Here is a 16,893-nt window from a genome sequence, read left to right as displayed (position 1 = left end):
AAAAATTGGTGTGAACATCCCTGCTCACACTTTGTAGAACTGGACCTAATACATCAGAAGTAAATGCTATGAAATGAACCCTTGCTTTCTTAATTTTTGGAGGTGGCCGAGAGGCAGCTCTATGTAGAACAAAGGAATCAGCATTTAAACTGGTCTAATTAGTTGAACCAAATAACCACTTGTTTATTTTTCCTTTCAATAAATTGGCCAGATATTTGACAGAACTAAATGATAAATTCAGTAAAAATGGCCACTTCAACACATAATTTTTTTCTTCCCCTGTTTGTTACTTGAAAAGTATTTTTTATTGTAACCAGTGAATTACTGGAAACTGGTTTGGAAACAATTACTTTATATGACAAGAGAACTACCTACCTTCCGCTTAAACCACCTACCATTTAAAATGTATTCAAATATTTTTTCATCTCACAATAAAGTCTTTTTAATTTTGTTATTTATTTCCCATGCTTTATTATGTTCTTTTAAGTGTTCCTTTTTTATTTTTCTCTATTTTATATTTTACAGCAAAATTGCCTTATGGCCAGCAAGTTACAAGGCAAAAATTCTTGTGTCAAAGATGCTTATGAAAAAAGTACTGAGAACTACAGAGCTTGGCAGAAATCTACTTAGTATGGAAGGCCAGGTATGGAGTCAGATAGAAAGTGGAGTAGTCTAATCAGAGGCTCAGTCAGACAAGTCTAAGGTGGTGATCCAGGAAGTTAGATTCTCGGCTGTGGTTTAAGCAAGCATAAGGCAAGTTATTTCCACACCAAAGAGGCAAGAGAAGCATGTTGATGGAGAATACATGTACAATCCCTGGTTGTTTTTTTTTCTTGGAGAAATTTACATGAATAATTCACACTGAAGATAGTCCACTTCCAGCTAACTGAGATGTGGCTATTGAGAGACAAAAGTTAAGAAGACATGCTGTTACATAGATGGTATTTTATGCTCTCTGAGTCTGTGCCTTGACCTGGGCTAAAGTGTTATCATTGGAAATAAATTACTGCTAACATTTCATTTTTAGTCCCAACTCTGAAGTCTTACTCTATGTTCTTAAAACATCTTTGATTTGGCAAATAAAAATTGGCAGCAAGCTCTTGTAGAAATCCATTCCCTTGAGGTGAAGTGTGGTGTTGGAGAAGACTCTTGAGAGTCCCTTGGACTGCAAGGAGATCCAACCAGTCCATCCTAAAAGAGATCAGTCCTGGGTGTTCATGGGAAGGACTGATGTTGAAGCTGAAACTCCAATACTTTGGCCACCTGATGTGAAGAGCTGACTCATTGGAAAAGACCCTGATGCTGAGAAAGATTGAGAGCAGGAGGAGAAGGGGATGACAGAGGATGAGATGGTTGGATGACATCACCGACTCAATGGACATGAGTCTGGGTGAACTCCAGGAGTTGGTGATGGACAGGGAGGCCTGGTGTGCTGCAGTCCATGGGGTCGAAATGAGTTGGACATGACTGAGCGACTGAACTGAACTGAGGTGAAGTTGACAGTGCCATTTAATACAAATCGTATTCTTCCATACAGGAGAGTTGTGAAGATTAATGAAGTCATTAAAAACATTTCTTTGATAGCATATGGTAGAAAACCTTTTAAGAAAAATATAATCATTTCTGGGTTGTGGTTTTATCAGTTATATCAATGTTGTATATAGGAACAAAATCTATTCTTAAATGAGAATCTATCATTGTTTATCATCTATCTAGTCTCTATTTAATCTATAAAAAATGTCTTTCAAACATATTTGCTTTTGGCTTAGAATAAGAAATGCATTTTATATCACATACTGGTGTATGCATGTGTACATACCACACACACGTATATATGCACAACTGTGGTATTTTCTGGAAACCAAGAGAAAAATAGAAAAACAACTCCTTGAGAGCTACTAACCTGGTTTCATGAATCTCTGATTGTGTACAACGTGTAGTTTAAAAAAACACTGTTAGTTCATATCCTGAATACACAGATAAGCATTAAAAAATCTGTTCCTCAAAACCTTTTATAAAAATACTTTAAAGCAGAGCACAAGACTCAGAAAAGTGTTTAACTAGAGCAAAATTTTTTACGTTAGGGACCCAGAGATGGTAGTAAGTTCACCCTAATTCAGCACTGCTCTATGGAATTCTGATTGAAATTTCCTCTCTTGATCATTGCGAGTGATGTAGAAATTAATAGGCTAATTCCCATATCTAGTCTCTATGTTATTTTTGGACAAACCACAAGGACATTATTTTAAAATAAGTATTTAAAGAGATAGAAGTTATTTCACATGTTTTGCATCCATATGCATATTTGTACTTGAAGATAGCTACACATTCAGCCCTGCAGGCCTCACCCTCATTGCTTGACAGGAATCTAGCCGACAGTCCATTTTCTCAGTCACAATCTTGGGAGTATTTAGACATTTGCTTGTGTTGGCAATGGGACATTTCTCCAAGTCAAAAAAGAGAATCTCTCTACCCATGTGTTTAGCTTTGTTAAAATGACGGGACAGATTTGTAAAAATAGCAAGATCTTATGTCTTAATGATCACCTACACAGAAATTAGCTACTAGCCTTGTTTCCCCAAGTTAGGGAGTCTAAACACTAGCTCATACTTTACTACATGCTTTTTGTAACTTAAATTCTGCCATGATTTTTAAGGAGTACCCTGTATTCAGAATCTCATAGTTTCATAAACCTTTCAGCAAGAATCTGTTAAGAGCAGCAACATGCTGTTTTGATTATGTCTCAGCTCATCCATTTAAGGAGGCTGAAAAGTTGTTTCAGCAGATTTCCTGCAGGTGGATCCGATTACCTGGACTCCACTGTTTCAGTAAGATAAATGGAAAACTTAGATCTTCATGAAAGAAGGGCTGGAGGGAGAAATTCTGCAATGAATTGTCTCAAGAAGTAAAGAGTTCCCTCTCCCTAAAAATGTTTAATCATAGACTTGCTGATGGCTGTTGGAGAGATTTTTTGGAGAGGATTCTGATGTAAGACTAAAAGGCTTATAGGCTTGTAAATTCTTAACCAATTGAGAAATTTTCGAAGTCTAGATTATGTAAAAAGGCTGACATAGGATTTATTGAATTTTTAATGACATATACACAGGCTGGCATCCATGTAAGGCTGGCATCTGGTGTTCTAAGTTATCACTGGTAAAGTTTGGGTTCATCATGACAGCAACTTCAGAAAAGCTTGTGCTGAATTTATTCTTCAGCTTGAAATCTTCAGTCACTTTTCTTTAGCTTATTCTTTCTTTTCATGCCCTGTCAAGCTCTGGATTTGAAGGCAAGTCATTAAAGTTTAAAGACTGGGGAATCCAGATAGTCTCAGACATGAATGTTCTTTGACAAACTTCTAATGATTCTTAAGAATTTTGGAAGTACAGAATCCTCTCAGATCCTACCCAGGAAAGTGGAATATTAAATAGTATAGGCTCAGAGGAAATTCACCACAAATTAGGAATCCTTCTAAGGAAAAATGTATCCTCTTCAAAGTCTCACATTCTTACTTCTTAGGAGCTGGCAGAACACACCAATTGATCTTTAAGTTATTCTCACTTGGCACTGAATCTCTTTGTGTAAGTTAAACACATTAACAGATATAAAACACATAACAAGGACCTACTGTACAGTATAGGAAACTCTACTTAATAGTTTGTAAATGGCCTGTATGGGAAAAAAAATCTAAAAAAGAGTAGGTATCTATATATGTATAACTGATTACTTTGCTGTACACTTGAAACTAACACAATATTGTAAATCAAATATATTTCAATAATTTTTTTTATTTTCTTTTTTTAAAATTTTATTTTATTTTTAAACTTTACAAAATTGTATTAGTTATGCCAACCACCCCCCCAACAATAAAGGTGAATTATGTTTACATGGGAAAATCATCTCAGAATTGGTGGCTCAGAGGTTAAAGCGTCTGCCTACAATGCGGGAGACCTGGGTTAGATCCCTGGGTCAGGAAGATCCCCTGGAAAAGGAAATGGTAACTCACTCTAGTTTTCTTGCCTGGAGAATCCCATGGACAGAGAAGCCTGGTAGGCTACAGTCCAGAGGGTCGCAAAGAGTCGGACACGACTGAGTGACTTCACTTTCATAAAACATAAAAGCAACTCTCAGAACTGTAAATAGAAATAGAATAAAAGAAAGCAAAAAGGCCAATGGGCAATTACATAAAAATGAAAGACTATTCACAAAAAAATACCATGCTGCTGCTAAGTCGCTTCAGTCATGTTCGACTCTGTGCAACCCCATAGACAGCAGCCCACCAGGCTCCCCGTCCCTGGTATTCTCCAGGCAAGAACACTGGAGTGGGTTGCCATTTCCTTCTCCAGTGCATGAAAGTGAAATACCATAAACAACATTAAAAGGAAAATGAGAAATTGGGGGAAAATAATTGCAATAAACATTTAGGATGAAAAAGGGTTTTAGAAGTCAGCAATAAAAACATTAAAAACCATTGTAACAAATGCTCAAAGTATATAAAAATATTATTTTTATAGCAGTTATTGAGTAATTATGATGTGACAGACAAGGGGGCCCTTGGGACAGACAAACACTCTTGTTTTGAAGGAGCTTGCTGCTGCTAAGTCGCTTCAGTTGTGTCCGACTCTGTGCGACCCCATGGACGGCAGCCCACCAGGCTCTGCCATCCCTGGGTTTCTCTAGACAAGAACACTGGAGTGGATTGCTATTTCCTCCTCCAATGCATGAAAGTGAAAAGTGAAAGTGAAGTCGCTCAGTCGTGTCCGACTCTAGCGACCCCATGGACTGCAGCCTACCGGGCTCCTCCATCCATGGGATTTTCCAGGCAATAGTACTGGAGTGGGGTGGCATTGCCTTCTCCTCAAGGAGCTTAATTGACAATAAATGAAGAGCAAATGGTCAATTAACATGTGAAGAATCGCCCAACTTCACTTCATAATAAAAGAAATCACAAAACTGTTCAGAAACAACTTTGGCCTCTCATATTAACAGAGATGAAAAATAATATTACTGAATATTATTGAGGAGATGGGGAACAGATGCTTTTTCTATTGTAGTAGGACAGTCCATGGTGGCAAGTTTTTGGAAAGTATTTTTACAACACATGTTAAGAGTCTTCAAAAGTAAGTGCTTTTTTAAAAAAAATTTTTTTCCCTTTTTTTAAAAAATTTTATTTTATAACTTTACAATATTGTATTGGTTTTGCCATATATCAACATGAATCCGCCACAGGTATACACGTGTTCCCCATCCTGAACCCTCCTCCCTCCTCCCTCCCTGTACCATCCCTCTGGGTCATCCCAGTGCACCAGCCCCAAGCATCCAGTATTGTGCATCGAACCTGGACTGGCAACCCTAACCCTAACCCTAACCCTAAACTGGAAATAGAACTGCCATATGACCCAGTAAGTGCTTTTTTGATCTATTTATTTCTCTTCTATATCTGTTCCAAAATAGTAGTTGAAAACTCAAATACATACAAGTCCACTGCAGTATTAATTATTATCTCAAAAAACTAGGACTGATCTAAATTCTGTTTAAAAATATATACTATGGTACAAATTGTGTTAAAATAACATACATACTTAGAAAATAATGTAGAAAAATTATCCTATATTTTATTTTTTGCTTTTGTATTTCTAAATTTTTTATGTACATTATTTTTCTAATGAAATGTTATTATGATAAAGTATTAGCAATACTTAGACTGCCGAATTTGGGATTATTTTTATTTTCTTTTAAATAAAATTATTTATTTATTTCAAATACCCATCAAATTATAAGAATTCTATGGAAGCAGGAAAGAACTTACTTACACAGAGAAAATACCAGGTAGAACTAGCTGTCTTTAGAAATTGTGGTTATTTGCTTGATTACATTTATGGGATTTTGATTTAAAAAGAAAAAGACAGAAATGAGTATTTTCCACTTGATACTTGATGTAATTGTATAATTTTGAAAAGGTCATTTGATCTTAAAATGCAGTAGGCATTTTTGAAGTTTAGAAATTGGTTTACAGGGTGCAAGCTTTAAGTTAAGCACATATATTTATTAAATAGTATTCTCATAGATTTGCAGTAAGCCATTTAAAACCACATTAAATCTTTTAATCTTGTTTTTAAAAAATATTTTTCACATTTAATCTTGAGGGGTACAAATTAGTTGCTTTTTAGAAAACCCCTGCTAAGACCCAACTAAAGATAAAATGTATGCAAGTATTTTAACTCACAAGTGATATGGCAGTGTTTTATTACTCAGTTCAGTTCAGTTCAGTCACTCAGTCATGTCCGACTCTTTGCGACCCCATGAATTGCAGCACGCCAGGCCTCCCTGTCCATCACCAACTCCCAGAGTTCACTCAAACTCATGTCCATCGAGTCGGTGATGTCATCCAGCCATCTCATCCTCTGTCGTCCCCTTCTCCTCCTGCCCCCAATCCCTCCCAGCATCAGAGTCTTTTCCAATGAGTCAACTCTTCGCATCAGGTGGCCAAAGTATTGGAGTTTCAGCTTTAGCATCAGTCCTTCCAAAGAACAACCCAGGACTGATCTCTTTTAGAATGGACTGGTTGGATCTCCTTGCAGTCCAAGGGACTCTCAAGAGTCTTCTCCAACACCACACTTCGAAAGCATCAATTCTTTGGTGCTCAGCTTTCTTCACAGTCCAACTCTCACATCCATACATGACCACTGGAAAAACCATAGCCCTGACTAGATGGACCTTTGTTGGCAAAGTAATATCTCTGCTTTTCAATATGCTATCTAGGTTGGTCATAACTTTCCTTCCAAGGAGTGTCTTTTAATTTCATGACTGCAATCACCATCTGCAGTGATTTTGGAGGCCAAAAAAATAAAGTCTGACACTGTTTCCACTGTTTCCCCATCTATCTGCCATGAAGTGATGGGACCGGATGCCATGATCTTCGTTTTCTGAATGTTGAACTTTAAGCCAACTTTTTTACTCTCCTCTTTTACTTTCATCAAGAGGCTCTTTAGTTCCTCTTCACTTTCTGCCATAGGGTGGTGTCATCTGCATATTTGAGGTTATTGATATTTCTCCCGGCAATCTTGATTCCAGCTTGTGCTTCTTCCAGCCCAGAGTTTCTCATGATTTACTCTGCATATAAGTTAAATAAGCAGGGTGACAAGATACAGCCTTGACGTACTCCTTTTCCTATTTGGAACCAGTCTGTTGTTCCATGTCCAGTTCTAACTGTTGCTTCCTGACCTGCATACAGGTTTCTCAAGAGGCAGGTCAGGTGGTGTGGTATGCCCATCTCTTTCAGAATTTTCCACAGTTTATTGTGATCCACACAGTCACAGACTTTGGCATAGTCAATAAAGCAGAAATAGATGTTTTTCTGGAACTCTCTTGCTTTTTCCATGATCCAGCAGATGCTGGCAATTTGATCTCTGGTTCCTCTGCCTTTTCTAAAAGCAGCTTGAACATCTGGAAGTTCACGGTTCACGTATTGCTGAAGCCTGGCTTGGAGAATTTTGAGCATTACTTTACTAGCATTACTACTTTCAAATAAAAAATTGTATTCTTGCTCCCTTTGTCTCTTCAGGTGTACTTCTTTCAGAATCTAATAGTAAACAACACCCAGAGTGCTTCACAGGACCTCATTTGCAATGACCTAGGAAACCCAACTTTGCTAATCAGCAAGAAATACCTCCTCAGGCTGGCAACTGGGTCAAAATGTTAATTACTCCTCAGTAGTCACATTTTTTTTTTTTTCTTTTCTCACTTGCTCTTTCACCTTTTCAGAGACTTTAATGGAGTTTGAATTTTCCTTACTGCTGAAACTACTATGGTGTTAAAAATAAGTTAGCCCTTTGCCTGTCTCCTGGACACCTATGATCTCAGCCATCCTTGTCTTCTCTTTCCAAGTTAATTATATTCAGTGTGAGCTTGAATTTTCAAATCCATCTGTTTTCTTCATATCTGTAGACAATTTATTTATATCTACTCTTTTAAATAGAAAAGAGATGGAACAACAGTTTCCTCATACTTTCAACCTTTTGAGTTCTATGCAATAACCATTTCTTTTAGAATAAAATCAAGGGGAGAGAAATTATTTCACAGCTGCTCTGTGTCTAAGCACTAATGAAAAACTTCCCAATACAGCTAAGGTCTGTTTCTGTGATTCTCTTCTCTAGGCACCTATCACACTTTATAGTTAAGTACGTATTTATGTGTTAGCATTTTTAATGCTAGCTGGTTTATAAACATTGCAAAGGCAGGAAAATATTTTGTTTGTCAATCTATGTCTGAAACAATATATTACCTGGAATATGCTAGGTGCTCAATAAATATTTATAGAATGAAGGAAGAAAGGAAGGACTCAAGATTTATAATAAGTCTAACACTTCAGAGACTCACACTTGTTTTTATCACCAAGTACCATTTTAAACTCCAGTACTTTGGCCACCTCATGAGAAGAGTTGACTCAGTGGAAAAGACTCTGATGCTGGGAGGGATTGGGGGCAGGAGGAGAAGGGGACGACAGAGGATGAGATGGCTGGATGGCATCACTGACTCGATGGATGTGAGTTTGAGTGAACTCCAGGAGTTGGTGATGGACAGGGAGGCCTGGCGTGCTGCAATTCATGGGGTCGCAAAGAGTCGGACATGACTGAGTGACTGAACTGAACTGAACCATTTTATTAATTTTTACTTTCATGGATGCTGTTTCGGTTACCTATTGCTTCAGAACAAATTGCCCCAAAGCTAATGGTTTAAAATGTAAACAATTTGTTATTTTTCACTATTCTGTGGCTTGGCTGGGTGGTTCCTCTGTTGCCCTCTTCTGGGTCACTTACTGTAAATGCTGGACAGTCAGCTGGGCTGTCAGATCCAAGATGGTTTGGTTGTGTCTGGCAGTTGGTGTTAGCTACCAGCTGGGTTACCACAGTTCTGCTCCGGGTAGCCTCTCATCCTCCACTAGGCTAGACTGGCTCTTCTACACAGTGTCTTAGTTAATGCAGGATTCCAAGAGGGCAAATGTGGAAGCTTCAAGGCCTCTCGAGGTCTAGACTTTGGAAAACTTTTCCTCTAAGATTCAGTACAAGGATGCCCACTCTGGCCACTTCTGTTCGACTTAGTACTAAAAGTCTAATTAGGCAAGAAAAAAGAATAAAAGACACCAAATTAGAAAGGAAGAAGTAAATTTTTTTTCTCTTTGCAGATGACATGATTATATATGTATAAAATCCTAGACTCAACAAAAAACTATTAGAACTAATAAATGAATTCAGTAAAGTCTCAGGAACATACAAAATCAACACACAAAAATGAGTGAAATTTCAATGCGCTAACAACAAACTATCTGAAGAAATTAAGAAAACAATCCCATTTATAATACCAACTGAAAGAAAAAAAATAGGAATAATCTTAACCAAAGAGGTGAAAGGCTTGTATACTGTAAATTAAAAACATTGATGAAAGATATTAAATGAAACACCAATAGAAACATATCCTGGGTTCATGAATTGGAAACAGTAATATTGTTAAAATATCCATATCACCCAAAGTGATCTATACATTCAGTGCAATTCCTACCAAATCCCAATGACATTCTTTACAGAAATGGAAAAAACAACACTGAAATTCATATGGACATAGCAAAGACCCCAAATAGCTAAGGCACTCTTAAATAAGAGCAAAGGTGGTGGCATAACTACTGATTTCAAAATATATTAAAGGCTATAATATTCGAAACAATATGGTACTTGTACCAATGAAACAGAATAGAGAACCCAGAAATAAATCTATGCATTTATTGTCAACTGATTTTTGGCAAGGTGCCAAGAATACACAGTGGGAAAAGGAGGACCTCTTCAATAAATAGTATTGGAAAAGCTGGATATCTACATGCAGAAAAATGAAACTGGGCTCTTATCTCACACCATATACAAGTATCAACTCAAAATGGATTATATATTTAAATCTAATACCTGAAGCTGTAAAACTAGAAGAAGAAAACATATGGGAAAATTATCTTGACATTGGTCTTGGCATTGGTTTCATGGATATGACATCAAAAGCACAGGCAATTGATGTTTGATCAAATAAAACTGCTTCTGCAAAACAAATAAAACAAACAAAAAACCACCAAAAAAAAGCTATCAATAGAGTGAAGAAACAACCTATTAAATGAGAGAGAATATTTTCAAACCATGTATCTAATGGGAGGGTTAATGTCCAAAATATATAAGGAATTCAAATAACTCAAAACAACCTGATTAAAAAATGAACAATGACCTGAAGAGACATTTTTCCGAAGAAGACATACAAATAATTAACAGTAGAGGATAAATTGCTCAACATCATTAGTTACAGGGAAATCCAAATCAAAATGACAATGAGATATCACTTCACACCTGTTAAAATGGCTATTACCAAAAAGATAAACGATAAATGTTGGCAAGACTGTGGAGAAAAGGGAACCCTTATACACTGTTGGTGGAAATGTAAATTGGTCCAGCCATTATGGACAGTGGTATGGTGAGTCCTCAAAGTGAGATGGATGAACCTAGTGCCTCTTAATACAGAGTGAAAGAAGTCAGAAAAAGAAAAACAAGTATCATGTATTAATACATATATATGAAATCTATAAAAATGGTACTGATTAATGTAGTAGAAAGACGCTTACTCCTTGGAAGAAAAGTTATGACCAACCTAGATAGCATATTGAAAAGCAGAGACATTACTTTGCCAACAAAGGTCCGTCTAGTCAAGGCTATGGTTTTTCCTGTGGTCATGTATGGATGTGAGAGTTGGACTGTGAAGAAGGCTGAGTGCTGAAAAATTGATGTTTTTGAAGTGTGGTGTTGGAGAAGACTCTTGAGAGTCCCTTGGACTGCAAGGAGATCCAGCCAGTCCATTCTGAAGGAGATCAGCCCTGGGATTTCTTTGGAAGGAATGATGCTGAAGCTGAAACTCCAGTACTTTGGCCACCTCATGAGAAGAGTTGACTCATTGGAAAAGACTCTGATGCTGGGAGGGATTGGGGGTAGGAGGAGAAGGGGATGACAGAGGATGAGATGGCTGGATGGCATCACTGACTCGATGGACGTGTGTCTGAGTGAACTCCGGGAGTTGGTGATGGACAGGGAGGTCTGGCATGCTGCGATTCATGGGTCGCAAAGAGTTGGACATGACTGAGCAACTGAACTGAACTGAATGTAGTAGAGAATGGACTTGTGGGCACTGTGGGGGAAGGTGAGGGCGGAATGAATTGAAAAAGTAGCATTGGCATATATACATGATCATGTGTAAAACAGATAGTGGGAAGTTGCTAAATTACACAAGGAGCCAACCTGTCACTCTGTGATGACCTAGAGGGGTGGGATGGGGAGAGGAGGGAGGCTCGGGAGGGAAGGGATATTTGTATATAATTATGGCTGATTCACATTGTATGGCAAAAACCAACACAAAATTGTAAAGCAATTTTCCACCAGTTAAAAAATAAACAAAATTTTAAAAAGAAATATAAAAAATAAAATTGTTATAAAGAAATAACAGAACTGCCACATGATCCATCAGTCCCACTTCTGAGTACATAACTGAAAAAAACGAAGTGCTCAGTATTAATTAAATTTATTTGCAAAAGATAGATACTTGCTTTGAAGTTTTTCAGGGAGGTAGCAAATGTACACAGTTTTATAAGTTAAGGAAAGCACCCCACTTTATTTAAGATGCTACAGAAGCAAATGTATTCTCAGTAGAAATCAGGCAGTATTTTAGAAAATATTTTTGCTTTTGATTAGGGGGTGACTTTATACTTTTAAATAGGATTTTGATAGAAGAGAATACCTTTAAAGCTGTATCCCAGAATTGCATTCCTAATAATAGTGTGATGAAACCCAGGGTAGCTTTTCATCCTCAAGAAACTCAAAGCTTTATTTTCAGGATGTAGTGTTAAGATTTTCAGTTGTTAAGGTAGCAAGTGCTTGTGGGTTTGTTGCTATAGAAATATAATTTATTTCAAAATTATTTACACTTTTTCCCTCAAACTTGTGCCTGAAAAAAGTAAAACATTTTATGAGGTGTTTAAATCAATTTTGATCATTTTATATGATTTATTTATGTGTTTGGATTGAGTATTTATTAGCAGTGAGGAAATCACTTGGTGGCGAATTCTTTCATTGAGTAACAGAGATGAGCACATGTAATCTGAGAAGAAAATGCATCAAATGTTGATTGTCAATCTTGTTTTTTTCCCTCAACTTTGTGATGTGCATTTCCCCATGTTAGTGTTTCTGATGGAGTGCAGTATACTAGTTATGTGAACATTTATTGTTGTATTTTGGTTTCCCAGAGGCACATCAATGGCACATTTTACAAACCCATTGAATTTTATCTCAATTTTGTTTGCTTATTTATCTACTCTTGGCTGTGCTAGGACTTCACTGCTGTGTGGGCTTTTCTCTAGCTGCAGCGAGTGGAGGTTACTCTCTAGTTGTGGTGCACATGGGTTTCAGTAGTTGTGGTGTGTGGGTTCAGTAGTTGCGGTTCCCAGTCTCTGGAGCACAGGTTCAAGAGTTGTAGCATACAGGCTCAGTTGCTCCACCACATGTGGGATTGTCCCGAACTAGGAATAGAGCCAGCGTCTCCTGTATTGTACTGTTCACCACTGAGCCACCAGGCATGCCCTTCCATGTAATTTAGAGTTGAGAAATTGCTGTAGATTGTTTTCTGGTTCACCCAAGAAGGTAGAGTTGATCTGCAGGAAACAGGAGACACTGGATATCCAGTCCTTGAGACTAGATGATGTCTTAGGCAATTAAAATTTTTTTCATTTCTTTGGAGCCCAGCATGGGGGTAAATTGTTCTGTAAATGTTGTTGTTGTTTAGTTGTCAGGTCTATTGCAACCCCATGGACTGTAGCCAACCAAATTCCTTTATACGTGAGATTTCCCAGGCAAGAATACTGGAGTGGGTTGCCATTTCCTTCTTCAGGGATCTTCCTGACCCAGGGATTGAACCTGCCTCTCCTGCATTGGCAGGAGGATTCTTTACCACTGAGCTGCTAGGGAAGCCCCTCTGTAAATGCATATGGAGTGATAAATTTGCAAACACCAGAAATCAAAATACCAATTTAGCCTACGTTTTACATGGACTATAGCTGTGTCTGAGCTAATAGCTGAAAGGGCAAATGAAACAATTTGCTGCTATCCCTTTTGGGTGAAGTCAGAAAGGAGTTATAGCTGTAGGCTTAACCTTAGGTGAGGGAGGAGGCTACCTATAGAAGGAACCAAATTCTTAGCACAGATAGGTGTCAACAAAAAATGGGATATTAAAAAAAGATATTGATTGTTAAATTTTATATTTTGCTCTGGGCTCATTCCATTGAGCTCTTTGAAGTAAATGGAAAATTAATATTTGCCTTCCTGACAAGAAGTCCAAAGCAATCAGGAAGACTTGGATATTTTTTAAAAAGTGTATAACTTCTAAAACATAATTCAATCCAGTCTTAATTTACTCACTGAAGCCTCAGCAATTTGTTAAGGCATTTGGTGTGGATTTTTTCTTACTAGTTCTAAGAAAATCTCAGGGCTGGTTTCTCTCTGCTCACATTAGGTACAGGTCTCTGGGCACACACTGCTGCTGCTGCTGCTAAGCCACTTCAGTCATGTCTGACTCTGTGCAACCCCATAGACGGCAGCCCACCAGGATCCCCCGTCCCTGGGATTCTCCAGGCAAGAACACCGGAGCGGGTTGCCATTTCCTTCTCCAATGCTTGAAAGGAAAAGTAAAAGTGAAGTCTCACAGTCATGTCCAACTCTTAGTGCCCCATGGACTGCAGCCTTCCAGGCACCTCCGTCTGTGTGATTTCCCAGGCAAGAGTACTGGAGTGCATTGGACTGTGTTAAAAATTATTTGATCTAACTAAGGTTCATTTGGTAGTCTCTAAAGTATCTTTCAGGTCCAAGGTTCCATGATCACTGTGACATCATACCTTTTAAAAGGTAGGATTACTATACAGTAATTCCTGGGACGGCAAATGTAATGCAAGTGCCTAGATTTCTGAGAATCTGGTGTGATGAATGCCTTCAGACAATTAGCCATATTCTATACAGTCAGCAAAAACAAGACCGGGAGCTGACTGTGGCTCAGATCATGAACTCCTTATTGCCAAATTCAGACTTAAATTGAAGAAAGTAGGGAAAACCACTAGACTATTCAGGTATGACCTAAATCAAATCCCTTATGATTATACAGTGGAAGTGAGAAATAGATTTAAAGGACTAGATATGATTGACAGAGTGCCTGATGAACTATGGATGGAGGTTCATGACATTGTACAGAAGACAGGGATCAAGACCATCTCCATGGAAAAGAAATGCAAAAAAGCAAGATGGCTGTCTAGGGAGGCCTTACAAATAGCTGTGAAAAGAAGAGAAGCGAAAAGCAAAGGAGAAAAGGAAAGATATAAGCATCTGAATGCAGAGTTCCAAAGAATAGCAAGAAGAGATAAGAAAGCCTTCCTCAGTGATCAATGCAAAGAAATAGAGGAAAACAACAGAATGGGAAAGACTAGAGATCTCAATAAAATTAGAGATACCAAGGGAACATTTCATGCAAAGATGGGCTCAATAAAGGACAGAAATGGTATGGACCTAACAGAAGCAGAAGATATTAAGAAGAGGTGGCAAGAATACACAGGAGAACTGTACAAAAAAGATCTTAACGACCCAGATAATCACGATGGTGTGATCACTGACCTAGAGCCAGACATCCTGGAATGTGAAGTCATTTGGGCCTTAGAAAGCATCACTACGAACATAGCCAGTGGAGGTGATGGAATTCCAGTTGAGCTATTTCAAATCCTGAAAGATGAGGGTGTTAAAGTGCTGCACTCAGTATGCCAGCAAATTTGGAAAACTCAGCAGTGGCCACAGGACTGGATAAGTTCAGTTTTCATTCCAATCACAAAGAAAGGCAATGCCAAAGAATGCTCAAACTACCACACAATTGTACTCATCTCACACGCTAGTAAAGTAATGCTCAAAATTCTCCAAGCCAGGCTTCAGCAATAGGTGAACGATGAACTTCCAGATGTTCAAGCTGGTTTTAGAAAAGTCAGAGGAACCAGAGATCAAATTGCCAACATCCGCTGGATCATGAAAAAAGCAAGAGAGTTCCAGAAAAACATCTATTTCTGCTTTATTGACTATGCCAAAGCCTTTGACTGTGTGGATCACAATAAACTGTGAAAGATTTTGAAAGAGAAGGGCATACCAGACCACCTGACTTGTCTCTTGAGAAATCTATATGTAGGTCAGGAAGCAATAGTTAGAACTGGACATGGAACAACAGACGGTTCCAAATAGGAAAAGGAGTACGTCAAGGCTGTATTTTGTCACCCTGCTTATTTAACTTATATGCAGAGTATATCATGAGAAACGCTGGACTGGAAGAAGCACAAGCTGGAATCAAGATTGCTGGGAGAAATATCAATAACCTCAAATATGCAGATGACACCACCCTTATGGCAGAAAGTGAAGAGGAACTCAAAAGCCTCTTGATGAAAGTGAAAGAGGAGAGTGAAAAAGTTGGCTTAAAGCTCAACATTCAGAAAACGAAGATCATGGCATCCAGTCCCATCACTTCATGGGAAATAGATGGCGAAACAGTGGAAACTGTGTTAGACTTTATTTTTGGGGGCTCCAAAATCACTGCAGATGGTGACTGCAGCCATGAAATTAAAAGATGCTTACTCCTTAGAAGAAAAGTTATGACCAACCTAGATAGCATATTCAAAAGCAGAGACATTACTTTGCCAACAAAGGTCCATCTAGTGAAGGCTATGGTTTTTCCAGTGGTCATGTATAGATATGAAAGTTGGACTGTGAAGAAAGCTGAGCGCTGAAGAATTGATGCTTTCGAAGTGTGGTGTTGGAGAAGACTCTTGAGAGTCCCTTGGACTGTGAGGAGGTCCAACCAGTCCATCCTAAAGGAGATCAGTCCTGGGTGTTCATTGGAAGGACTGATGCTAAAGCTGAAACTCGAATACTTTGGCCATCTGATACAAAGAGTTGACTCATTGGAAAAGACCCTGATGCAGGGAGGGATTGGGGGCAGGAGGAAAAGGGGTCGACAGAAGATGAGATGGCTGGATGATGGCATCACCGACTCGATGGACATGAGTTTGAGTGAACTCTGGGAGTTGGTGATGGACAGGGAGGCCTGGCATGCTGCAATTCACGGAGTCCCAAAGAGTTGGACACGACTGAGCGACTAAACTGAGCTGAACTGATAAAATATTTTACTAATTATTAAATCTTTACTAATTCTTCATTGTTCAGGAGAAACTATGTTAAGGAAATAAGAAATATTTTTACATAAGAAAATATTAAGTATAGAAGTGACAAACTACAAATAAATTAATATGTAAGCAATTTTTATTCACTGATTTGTATTAATCAAAATTTAAATGAGTCACCTAAAATTGAATAAGTATGGAGGAGGGACACAGTTATGAGTTTACATAATGACAAATATCTAAATATTAATTAGATAAATGAAACCAATCATTGATTTCTCTTACAAGTAAACATGTATACATATCATGAACACAAATACAAAATACACAGAAAAATCTCTGTCAGACCAACTCTGCCAATCTGCATGTATATGTTTATGCATAGAAAAACTATATAAAGGCAGAAAAATAAATTTAATTGTCACGCTTTTTCTTTTATACTTTGATTAAGTGCTAACTTTTTTTATATAACTCTTAATATATTAAATTAAAATAATTCACTGACCACTTTATATACTGGACTTATGTGAGGCATATTGGAAATATTATTAGAAAAATGTCTGTTGGTTTAAAGCCATTTACAGAATCATATATTTTCCATATTAAAAAGACAATGGAGGTAAACTCTT

Source organism: Bubalus kerabau, chromosome 9 (assembly GCF_029407905.1).
Source record: "Bubalus kerabau isolate K-KA32 ecotype Philippines breed swamp buffalo chromosome 9, PCC_UOA_SB_1v2, whole genome shotgun sequence".
In the NCBI taxonomy this organism is placed as follows: Eukaryota; Metazoa; Chordata; class Mammalia; order Artiodactyla; family Bovidae; genus Bubalus; species Bubalus kerabau.
This window is presented reverse-complemented; position numbering follows the sequence as displayed.